At 47.5% G+C, this 12,397-nt stretch overlaps 1 protein-coding gene across 2 annotated transcripts in view; it reads left to right on the top strand.

Moving 5' to 3' along the window:
- The window catches only part of rad51b (RAD51 paralog B), a 544,759-nt gene that overhangs the window by 27,896 nt on the left and 504,466 nt on the right, over positions 1-12,397 (top strand). The gene's annotated exons all lie outside the window — the stretch shown is intronic.

Genomic DNA, 12,397 nt, shown 5'->3' with positions numbered 1-12,397 from the left:
CCAACTGAACTCCTCGAATAGATTTCATTCTGGAGTTCACAACCAGCTATCTATTGTCTATACAATTTGAAAGGTGGTAGCACAGTGGTAATGTTGCTGGACTAATAATCCAGAGACCCAGGGTAATGTTCCGGGATCAAACTTTGTTTTTATTTGAGGAAGGGTCGATGACAGCAGATTTGAAGGAGATGGTACCTGAAGAGAGAAAATTGTTAACAATATCAGCTCCCATGGGACCCAGGATGGGAAGGACAGTCGGCAGTTTATAGAATCCCGACTCTGCCATTTGACCCATCGAGTCTGCACCGACTCTCCGAAGGAGCACCCGGCCAGACTCCATCCCCATAACCCCATGTATTCATTCCGCTAATCCATCTAACCTACACATCTTGGGATACCAAGGGGCAAGTTGCATGGCCAAGCCACCATCTAACCTGCACATCTTTGGACTGTGGGAGGAAACTGGAGCACCTGGAGGAAACCTACACAAACACAGGGAGAACATGCAAATTTTACACAGTCACCCAAGGTCGGAATTGCACCCGGGTCCCTGGTGCTGTGAGGCAGCAGTACTAACCACTGTGCCACCGTGCTGCCCATAATTGAATGGGAATAAGTTAGCAGGTAGTGGGCCTTGTGCAAAATGAGCTCAGAGAGGGCATGAGGGGAGAGGAGAGAGAGGGAGAAGGTCTGCATGAAAGTCTGCAAAGGGATATAGATAGTCTAAGTAAGTGGGCGAGGATCTGGCAGATGGAGTACAATGTTGGTAAATGTGAGGTCATCCATTTTGGTAGGAATAACAGCAAAATGGACTACTATTTAAATAGTAAAAAATTGCAGCATGCTGCTATGCAGAGGGACCTGGGTGTCCTTGTGCAAGAATCACAAGGAGTTGGTTTGTAGGTGCAGCAGGTAATTAAGAAGGTAAATGGAATTTTGTCCTTCATTGCTAGAGCAATAGAGTTTACAAACAGTAAGGTTATGTTGCAGCTGTATAAGGTGCTGGTGAGGCCACACCTGGAGTACTGTGTACAGTTTTGGTCTCCTTACTTGAGAAAGGATATACTGGCACTGGAGGGGATGCAGAGGAGATTCACTAGGTTGATTCCAGAGTTGAGAGGGTTGGCTTCTGTGGAGAGACGGAGTAGACTGGAGCTATACTCATTAGAATTCCGAAGAATGAGGGGAGATCTTATAGAAACATAAGATTATGAAGGGAATAGATAAGATAGAAGCAGGGCACGGTAGCACAGTGGTTAGCACTGCTGCTTCACAGCTCCAGGGTCCTGGGCTCCAGGGTCCTGGAGCTATACTCATTAGAATTCCGAAGAATGAGGGGAGATCTTATAGAAACATAAGATTATGAAGGGAATAGATAAGATAGAAGCAGGGCACGGTAGCACAGTGGTTAGCACTGCTGCTTCACAGCTCCAGGGTCCTGGGTTCGATTCCCGGCTCGGGTCACTGTCTGTGTGGAGTTTGCACATTCTCCTCGTGTCTGCGTGGGTTTCCTCCGGGTGCTCCGGTTTCCTCCCACAGTCCAAAGATGTGCGGGTTAGGTTGATTGGCCAGGTTAAAAATTGCTCCTTAGAGTCCTGAGATGCGTAGGTTGGAGGGATTAGCGGGTAAAATATGTGGGGGTAGGGCCTGGGTGGGATTGTGGTCGGTGCAGACTCGATGGGCCGAATGGCCTCCTTCTGCACTGTAGGGTTTCTATGATTCTATGATTTCCACTGGTGGGTGAAACTAGAGCTAGGGGGCATGGCCTCAAAATAAGGGGGAGCAGATTTAGGACTGAGTTGAGGAGGAACGTCTTCACCCAAAGGGTTGTGAATCTGTGGAATTCCCTGCCCAGTGAAGCAGTTGAGGCTACCTCATTGAATGTTTTTAAGGCAAGGATAGATAAGTTTTTGAACAGTAAAGGAACTAAGGGTTATGGTGAGCGGGCGGGTAAGTGGAGCTGAGTCCACAGAAAGATCAGCCATGATCTTATTGAATGGCGGAGCAGGCTCGAGGGGCCAGATGGCCTACTCCTGCTCCTAGTTCTTATGTTCTCTGGCTAGGTGGAGGTTCGAGTAAGTTTGGTCCTGTGGGCTCGGGGAAGGGAGGGTAGCAACAAAGACAGCTGAATGGGTGATCTCAATCCTGGTGACATAAAAACAGTTCCTCAGTGTGTGGACAGTGGATTGTAGGTGGGAATGATCACAGCTGAAATGTGCTGATTTATTATCTATTTTCTTTCTGAAGGAAGGTGAGGGAGTAACTCTGCTGTGTGGTGGGGTGCTGCACAGGCTGGAGTCAGGCAGCAACCTGTCTTACAGTGGGCCGTGTGGTTCACTATGAAAACTGATTTGGTGAGGTCACATGTTGGCACTGGAAGTTTTGGCTAGAATGATGGTGGGGGGCCTGAGAATGGAGTCCATCATCCCGGTGTTCCCACGGTACTGTCTGTGCGTGAGGTTCTCTTGTTACATTTACTCATTCTCATTGAACTTCTTCACCCATCAAATAACTAAGGACAGGATAGGCATGTGTACCAGGGGTACGTCAGCATTGGTTGTGCCTCAATCTTTTGAAGGGGGGGTTGGGGGAGGGCATAGTGTTGATGCCTTAAGGAAATCAATCTGAGTCCCAGCGCTGGACAGTAAGGGGCCAATTGGAGGGATATTTGTATTAAATCAGCTCATCCTGTAGCCATTGTGATGAGATGTGCTCGGTCACAAGGAATGCGGTGGCCTAATGGCATTGTCACTGGACTAGAAATCCAGAGAGCCAGGGTAATACTCTGCAGACCCAGGTTCAAATCCCAGATAGTGGAATTTGAATTTCTGGAGTTAAAAGTCTAATGATGACCTTGAAACCATTGTCGATTGTTATAAAAACCCATCTGGTTTGTTAATGCCCTTCAGGGAAGGGAATCTGCCGTCCTTACCCAGTCTGGCCTACATGTGACTCCAGATCCACAGCAACGTGGTTGACTCTTAAAAAATCCTCTGGACAAGGGCATCTAGGGATGGGCAATAAATGTTGGCCTAGCCAGCAATGCTCACATCCCGTAAATGAATATTAAAAAAAACTCGTCAGCTGTACTATTGGAAGCCTCTCATTAATGGCGTTACTGAGGCTTCAACATGCTATCCACTGGCCAATCACATTGGATACCAGGTCACTTAGGTCACTTAAGGCCGTGTAAATCCATGTACCAGCGGAAGGAGTCTGCAGAGCCATGTAGGAACTGTTGCTTTGGGCATTGGTGGTTGAATGCCCTATTGGCACTCACTGTCATGCCTCGTGTACAAATGCGGTCAGCTACGAACTGATGAAGGGGGCTATGGAATTATTCTGTGGCAATAACTCAATGCCTTCATGAGAGGATGAAAAAGGCATGTCGGTGAATACAGGAACATTCACTAACAATGTATTGGTATGGTATGGATGGAACCAATGATGGCCATGGTCAAGGAATGGCAAGGGGCAAAATGAAGGTGCTCTGTGTCTGCGGTTTCCTGGTGGCAGTGCTGCCAATGTCACTGTGTACAGTCCCCTCCTCCACCCTAAACAACAACAACTTGGATTTCCACACCACCTTTAGCAAGCGAATAAGGCCCCAGGCCCTGTACACGGGACATTATTCAACAATTTGTCGCTGGGACACGACCTATATTAGGGTACACTTTTTATACACTTTTTTAGAACAGGTGACCAAAGGTTTGGTGAAAGGGGGATGTTTGAAAGAAGGTCTGAAAGGGGAGAGAGAGGCGGCGAGGTTTGGATTGTTGAGTTCAGGTCTCCATGCTGTGGCCGAGACACAGTAAGTTGTGAGATTTCTGTTTCTTGGCTCCAGTGCTGGAATAATCCTTCCTTCAAAGTCATGTTCCCTCTCTGTTACATCATTGATTTTGGAAAGGACAGTAGGTCCCACGTCACTTCATGAAACTTAATCTGGAACAAATGTCAGCTCGGAAATCTTAACGAGCTTCTCACGTTTATGGGTGAGTGCAATAAACCTGAGTGATGTATGTCTGTAAAAGACCGGTCCCTCTGCAGTCCCCTCCAACCTTCTCCCTTTTTTGTACTTTGAAGTTTTAAGCACTGAGGGTGTGGAGACGGTGTGTGACTGGGTATAGATGTGGAGTTTGCACATTCTCCTCGTGTCTGCGTGGGTTTCCTCCGGGTGCTCCGGTTTCCTCCCACATTCCAAAGATATGCGGGTTAGGTTGATTGGCCATGTTAAAATTATCCCTTAGTGTCCTGAGATGTGTAGGTTAGAGAGATTAGTGGGTAAAATATGTAGGGATATGGGGGTAGGGCCTGGGTGGGATTGTGGTCGGTGCAGACTCGATGGGCTGAATGGCTTCTTTCTGTACTGTAGGGTTTCTATGATTTCTATGTTGACCTTGTGCAACAGCCTAATGGTCATAATGAATCAGCAGCCCTTTATATTTCTCTGGTAAGATATATGCCACAGAAACAGGCTATTAAACTCAACCAGCCCATGCTGGTCTTTAAGCTCCACTTGTGCCTTTCCCCATCTTTCCTCACCTAAATCTATGACCAAAACCATCTGGTTCCTTTTGCCTCACGTGCTTTCTTAGCTTCCTCTTGAACCCATCTTACTTCCACATTCTCACCATTCTCATCTGCTAAAGAAGTTTGTTCTGAACTCCCTATTGAATTTCTTGGTGACTATCTTATTGATGGCCTCTAGTTATGCTCTTCCCCTGAAAAGGGAGCACCTTTCTGACGCCACGCTTATCAAAACCATCCATGATTTTAAAGACCTCTCCTCGGTCACCTCTGAGCCTTTGTTTTTAGGAGGGCAGAGACTCAACCCATCAATCTTTTCCTGATATGTATACCAAACATTTCTGGTTTAATCCTTGTGAATCTTCTCTGTGCCATTTCCTGTGCCTCTATATCTGATCAAGGACCTTTGAGTCCGTAGGTGCAGGGTACGAAACCAGCTTGAGACTGTCCCGGTGAGTGGAGACCAGCACTGTGCCTCAGAGTTATGGGTTGTTGCTGCTGCTGGTAGCTACGCTTACCAGGGGATATGCTATCATGGTGTGTCATCCTCACACATCCCATTGTAGCTCGTCTCCAACTGCTCCGTCATCCAACAATGCCTAGGCCAACCCTTCTTTCTGCCTCTTCCACTTTGCTCTTTCTCTCGAAGGGTGGGATTCTCCCATAAAAAATCTAAGAGCCGAATTTGAGTAAAAACTGGAGTAAATCCTGCAGGTTTTTTCAGAGGGATTTTCAAAATGAATCTCCCACACTGTACATCACAGAGTGCCCGAGCGTGAATCGCGCTGAAAAGCTGTGGGGTGGGTTCTATTCCTGCTGGGAGATCCGGCAGCATAATGGTGAGTGGGACATTGTGCATGCGCCAATCAGTCAGCAATGAGATTGACACGTGCGCAGTAGCCCCGCACTGCTAGCCTCCCAATCGTTAGCGAGCTCGATCGCTGACCAACCCCGCATCATTGGCCGTGCGACCCCCCCCCCCCCCCCCCAGCCGCCGCCTCCTCCCCTCACCATCTGTTGCTGGCCTCCCGGACGTGTCCGGGCTAGCCCAAAACCCCACACCCTTGGGGGGGGGGCCTGGGAGAGTTATCCCAAAATCTCCGGAGCTTTTCAACTCTGACCAACAGCTGAAATACTGACTTTCTTTTCTCGATGGTGGTACTCAGGATACGTTTGTCTCTTTGGGACAAATGATAACAGAAGCTTGTTTATTGATGCCAAAATTAGAAGAAGGGTGGAGATAGCCAGGAGTAATTTGTGAAGCTGAAGGATGTTAACGAAAAGAAAACGCAAGCTTGTAAGAAGGAAAGAACTCTGGATGTGACATCCCCTGTCTGACTCAGACACCTGGATAATAAATAAAAGAAGAATATAGAGGGTTGGTGGTTTTGGGAGTGGTTAATATCCTCCCAGGGTATTGTGCTAACCACCTTTATTGGCTGTTTGAAAGATGGTTACATCTATAAGCTGGGAGGCGTTCACATCCCAGGCTGTTCATTAGCCTGTGAATCCTTCCACTGCTACTCACTGCTCTCCATGGAAACTGCGTGAAGAAATGCAAACAATCAAAGCCAATTTTGGATGGGGATCAAAAGCAGCAACTCTGGCATTGAAAAACATTATTTTAAATGTTCTCGGAGGGACTGAGGCACACTGCAGCATCCTTCGCATTGTACCAAGATCAGCTAGCTCAGCACAAGCCTGGCATTGCATCTGGGACACAGTCAGACGTAGAGCTACACAGAGTAGCACCTTTATTCACTGACATCTTCTCCAGATACACAGCACGATTAACATTCATTGCGGAGTGTGTTAATAACTGGGGGCTCAGAACATTCAGTTCTTTATTTTCAGTTTGTATGGATCTCCACTGACCTTGTGTTCAGTACTTTGCCTGCTATCCCGATCTCGGGCACATTAATCCCCATTATTTTACGTGAAAATAAAACCAGGCATCAACAAACTCCTCTTGTTTACTGGCAACTCCTCTTATGCTTGTGGATGAACTCACTTACCCTGTTACACTGACTCTCACTCTTTTGCTTGCTGTTTAGTTGCCAGGGTCATTTTTGCCCTCGGGTCTCTCCAAGGGTTTTTACCTTTATTTGCCTGTGTCTGTGTTTAGCTCATCTTCACTGTGTTTCCCTGCCCCATGCCCCACCACGCGACGATAAAGTTAAAGTTTAGTTATTAGTCCCAAGTAAGGCTTACATTAACACTGCAATGAAGTTACTGTGAAATTCCCCTCGTCGCCACACACCAACGCCTGTTCGGGTCAATGCATCTAACCAGCACGTCTTTCAGAATGTGGGAGGAAACCGGAGCACCCGGAGGAAACCCACGCAGACACGAGGAGAATGTGCAAACTCCACACAGACAGTGACCCGAGCCAGGAATCGAACCCAGGTCCCTGGTACTGTGAGGCAGCAGTGCTAACCGTTGTGCTACCGTGCCGCCCCATCTTGACTATCTTGACTGTCTCACTTTTGGGAAAAGGGAGCTCTATAGGGTGGAAAAAATGTAGAAGAAAATTGAGAGTGCTTACATCTCAGCCACACCCTTAGATTTTTGGCTGATTTTAATTAGTTGCAGTATGAACCATCAGCCAGCAGATGGTAATGTTGAGCTGCAGTTGCACACACTCAGCTGTGTTCTCAGGAGCCTGTGGGAGGAAGCGGGAGTATTGGACAATGTCGATTCAGGAGGTACCACATCGGCCAGGATGCAATTTTGCGCCACTACTTTATTCAGATTCCTTAATTACAGCAAGTGGTCATGACATTCGACCCCATCAAAAAGCAGATTCTCATGAACTTTTAACACACTCGACCTTTGTTCTGCATCTATTGTTTTTACAGGGCTGGGGGAGGTTTTGGGGTTGCAGTTTAAACATTACGTGCAGCTGAGATTTTGTACAGTGATGTGAGCAGGAGCAAACCCATTGGTCCATCTATCCAAATTGAGTGAATTATCTTTATACCACTAATAAAATTGAATAATGGGGCATCCTTTCAAGCAGCTTGTTTCCTTTGATTCAAAGCTGCTCTGCCGCATACATTGAAGCGTCACTTGGATGTGTAATTTGGGTTGGTGCACCAGTGTTCAATGAGAAGTTAAACCGATTTGGTCTGGCTGGATGATAAAGACCCTTTGGTATGACAGTCGCTGAAGATGAGCTTGGGTTCTTGGTATGTTGGCTAATATTCCTGCTAAGCTAAAGATAAGTTCCAAGTATCTGCCAATTTATCTCATTGCTATAAGTGGAGCTTGCTACGTACGGAATGGCTGCCATATTTGAGTACATAGAATAAAGAACAAGGAAAAGTTCAGCACAGGAACAGGCCCTTCGGCCCTCCAAGCCTGTGCCGATCATGATGCCCTAACTAAACTAAAACAAACGTTACTCGGTCCGTATCCCTGTATTCTCTCCCTATCCATGAACCCATCCCGAAGCCTCTTAAATGTTGCTAATGTGCCTGCTTCCACCACCTCCTCTGGCAGCGCGTTCCAGGCACCCACCACTTTCTGCGTGAGAAACTTCCCCCGCACATCTCCCTTAAACTTTCCCCCTCTCACCTTGAACCTGTGCCCCTTGTAATTCACACCTCCACCCTGTCTGTGCCTCTCATAATTTTGAAGACCTCTATCAGGTCTCCCCTCAGCCTTCCTCTTTCTAGTTTATTTAACCTCTCCTTATAGCCAAATGATGTGGGATGCTGGTGTAGTGGTAATGAGACGAGACTAGTAATCCAGCGGCCCAGTCTATTGCTCTGAGGACACAGGTTCAATTTAAACCTTGAAAGTGTGTGGAATTTAAATTGAACAAATGAATCTGGGATTAAAAGATAATCCCAGGTGTCTGTGAAATTATCAGCTTGTCCTTTTTTAAAAAATAAATCTGGTTCACACATAGAAACCCTACAGTGCAGAAGGAGGCCATTCGGCCCATCGAGTCTGCACCGACCACAATCCCACCCAGGCCCTACCCCCACATATTTTACCCGCTAATCCCTCTAACCTACGCATCCCAGGACTCTAAGGGACAATTTTTAACCTGGCCAATCAACCTAACCCGCACATCTTTGGACTGTGGGAGGAAACCGGAGCACCCGGAGGAAACCCACGCAGACACGAGGAGAATGTGCAAACTCCACGCAGACAGTGACCCGAGCCGGGAATCGAACCCGGGACCCTGGAGCTGTGAAGCAGCAGTGCTAACCACTGTGCTACCGTGCTGCCCAGGTTCCCCATGTTCTTCAGGGGAGGGAATCTGCCATCCTCCCTGACCAGGCCCAGGTTATGAGATGTGAATCCTGGTCCACAGCAGCGTGCTTGGCTCTGAGCTGCCCTTTGAAATCATAGAGTCAACAGCACGGAGACAGGCCCTTCGGACCAAACCGGTGCATGCCGACCAAAGTGCCCATCTAAGCTAACCCCATTTGCCTGCATTTGGCCCATATCCCTCTAAACCTTTCCTACCCATGTATCTGTCCAAATGTTTTTTAAATGTTGTTGATGTCTCTGCCTCAACCACTTCCTCCGGCAGCTCATTCCACACACGCACCACCCTCTGTGTAAAAAGGTTGCTCCTCAGGTTCCCATTAATTTTTTCCCCTCTTAACTTAAACCTATGACCTCTAGTTCTCGATTCCCCAACCCTAGAAAAAAGACTGAGTGCATTCACCCTTTCCAAGCCTCTCATAATCTTATACACCTCAATAAGATCACCCCTCAGTCTCCTGTGCTCCAAAGAGAAAAGTCCTAGCCTGTCCAATCTCTCCCTATAACTCAGTCCCTTGAGTCCTGGCCACATCCTTGTAACTCCCTTCTGCACTCTTTCCAGTTTAATAACATCATAGTGGGCGGCACGGTAGCACAGTGGTTAGCACTGCTGCTTCACAGCTCCAGGGTCCCGGGTTCGATTCCCAGCTCGGGTCACTGTCTGTGTGGAGTTTGCACATTCTTCTCGTGTCTGCGTGGGTTTCCTCCGGGTGCTCCGGTTTCCTCCCACAGTCCAAAGATGTGCGGGTTAGGTTGATTGGCCAGGTTAAAAAAAAAAAATTGCCCCTTAGAGTCCTGAGATGCGTAGGTTAGAGGGATTAGCGGGTAAATATGTGGGGTGGGATTGTGGTCGGTGCAGACTCGATGGGCCGAATGGCCTCCTTCTGCACTGTAGGGTTTCTATGATTTCTATGATTTCTATGATCTTTCCTATAGCAAGGAGACCAAAACTGAACACAATACTCCAGGTGCAGCCTCACCAACGTCCTGTACAACTGCAAGATAACTTCCCAACTTCGATACTCAATGCCCTGGCTGATGAAGGCCAGCATGTCAAAAGCCTTCTTCACTTCCCTATCTACCTGTGACTCCACCTTTAGAGAACCGTGCACCTGAACTCCAAGGTCCCTCTGTCCCACGATACTCCCTAAGGGCCGACCATTCACCATGACAGTCCTACCTTGATTTGATTTTCCAAAGTGCAGCACCTCACACTTATCTGTATTGAACTCCATTTGCCATTTCTCGGTCCAATTCCCCAGGTGATCAAGATCCTGCTGCAATTTTTGATAAGCTTCCTCACTGTCTACAATACCACCTATTTTAGTGTCCTAGCAAACCACTCACTTATACTAAACCGCAACAAAAACATTGAAAAGGAGTAAAATTAGACAGACCACCTGGCATCAATCTAGGTACCAGAAACAACAAAGGCACACCCTGCCCGTATGGTCCTTTAATGTCCTCCTGACTCACATCTGGGGGCCTGTGCCACAAACTAGCCCAAGCAGCAATGTAACATGGTCATATTCAATGAATCACAACTTAAATACAATGTCCCAGACACCCCTCTCGTAGTTCCTGGGTATGTCCTGTCACAGTGTTAGGACAGACCCATCAGAGTTGATGGCACAGTGAGGGAGTTGGCCTGGGGCAGGTCAACACTGATTTCAGACCCCATGAAGTCCTGTTGCATCCGGTCAAACATGGGCAGGGAAAGCTCTTGTGAATTATCGCATACCGTCCCTCTCAGTTGATGTGTCAGCACTCTTCCATGCTGAACACCACTTGGAAGAAGCCCTGAGAGCAGCAAGGGCACAGAGCATACTCTGGATGGGGGAAGTCTATGTCCATCGCCAAGAGTGGCTCGGTAACACCACTGCTGGTTGAGCTAGCAAAGTCCTGGAGGATATATCCTGCGGCATGGTGAGGAAACCAACAAGAGAGGAAGACCTATTTGATCTTGTTGTCATCAATCTACCTGGCACAGATGTTGCTGACAGTATTGGTAGGAGTGGCCAGCACACAGTCCTTGTGGAGACAAAGTCCTGTCTTCACACTGAAAGTACCCGCCATTGTGTTGTGTGGCACTGCTGTTGTGCTGAATGGGAGAGATTCAGAACAGATCCAGCAGCTCAAACAGGGCACCTATAAGGCATTTTGTGCCATCAGCAGCAACAGAATTGTATTCAGCCACAGTCTGGTCCAAACATTGACAAAAGAGCAGAACTCGAGATGTATGAGTGACTGCCTTTGACATCAAGGCAACATTTTCCTGAGTGTGACGTCAAGGAGCCCGAGCAAAACTGAAGTCAATGGAAATCGGGAAAAACTCTGCACTGGTTGGAGTCATAAGAAGCACAAAGGAAGATGCTTGTGGTGGGTGGAGGTGAATCACCTCAATCCCAGGACTTCCTCAGGGCAGTGCCCTAGGCCCAACCATCTTTAGCTGCTTCACCAATAATCTTCCATCATAATGGATAATGCACAATGTTCAGCACCATTTACAACTCCTCAGATACTGAAGCAGCTCACATCCACAAGTAGAAAGACATGGACAACCTTCAGGCTTGGGCTGATGAGTGGCAAGTAACATTCGTGCTACACAGGCACCAGGCAATGACCACCTCCAGCAAGAGAGAACCTAACCATCTCCCCTTGAAATTCAATGACATTCCCATGGCTGAATTCCCCCATTATCAACATCCTGGGGGTTACCATTGACCAGAAATTGAACTGGACCAACAATATAAATATTGTGGCTTCAAGGGCAGTTCAGAGGCTGTATATTTTCTGGTAAGTAACTACTGTGCTGACTCCCTACCATTTACAGAGTCAGGAGTGTGATGGAATACTTTCCACTTGCCTGGATGTGTGCAACTCCAATAACATTCAAGAAACTCAGCACTATCCAGGACAAAGCACCATGTTTGATTGGCACCACAGCCACCACCATAAACATTCACTCCCTCCATCATTGACGCACAACAACAGCAGCAGAGTGCGCCGTCTACAAGATGTACTGCAGAGACTCGCCAAGACTCCTTCAACAGCCCATTCCAGACATTGACCTGTACCACCGAAAAGGACAAGGGCAGCAGATGCCTGGGAACATCACCTACAAGTTCCCTGTGAAGCCACACACCATTCTGACCTGGAAATACATCTCCGTTCCTTCACTGTTAATGGATCAAAATCCTGGAAATTTCTCCCTAACAGATTGACTGCAGCGAACGGTTGAGGAAGGCACTCATCACCACCACCTTCTCGGGGGGCAATTAGGGATGGGCAGAAATGCTGACCTTTCCAGCAACACACACACCATGCAAGAACAAAAAAAGATGCAGTTGTATGTAAAACCTTTTGAAGAAAAGAATAAGATGATATGTTTCTGTAAATCAACTGGAGGCCATTAGATAATGCCACGCCTGCATACGTGGATGTGTTATACTAATCTGAACCTGGCAGAACTCTTGACTTTCCAGCAGATCCCCGAGTACAAATTCCTTGCGTTGGACGGTGTTGCAACCATAATCGGAGTCTGCTTTAAGTGGGGATGTTTCAGGGGATTTGTTCTGGCAATAGCTGG

Source organism: Mustelus asterias, chromosome 18, assembly GCF_964213995.1.
Source record: "Mustelus asterias chromosome 18, sMusAst1.hap1.1, whole genome shotgun sequence".
NCBI classification, from domain to species: domain Eukaryota; kingdom Metazoa; phylum Chordata; class Chondrichthyes; order Carcharhiniformes; family Triakidae; genus Mustelus; species Mustelus asterias.
Note: the sequence above shows the minus strand (reverse complement) of the source record. Positions and strands in the feature narration are given on the sequence as shown.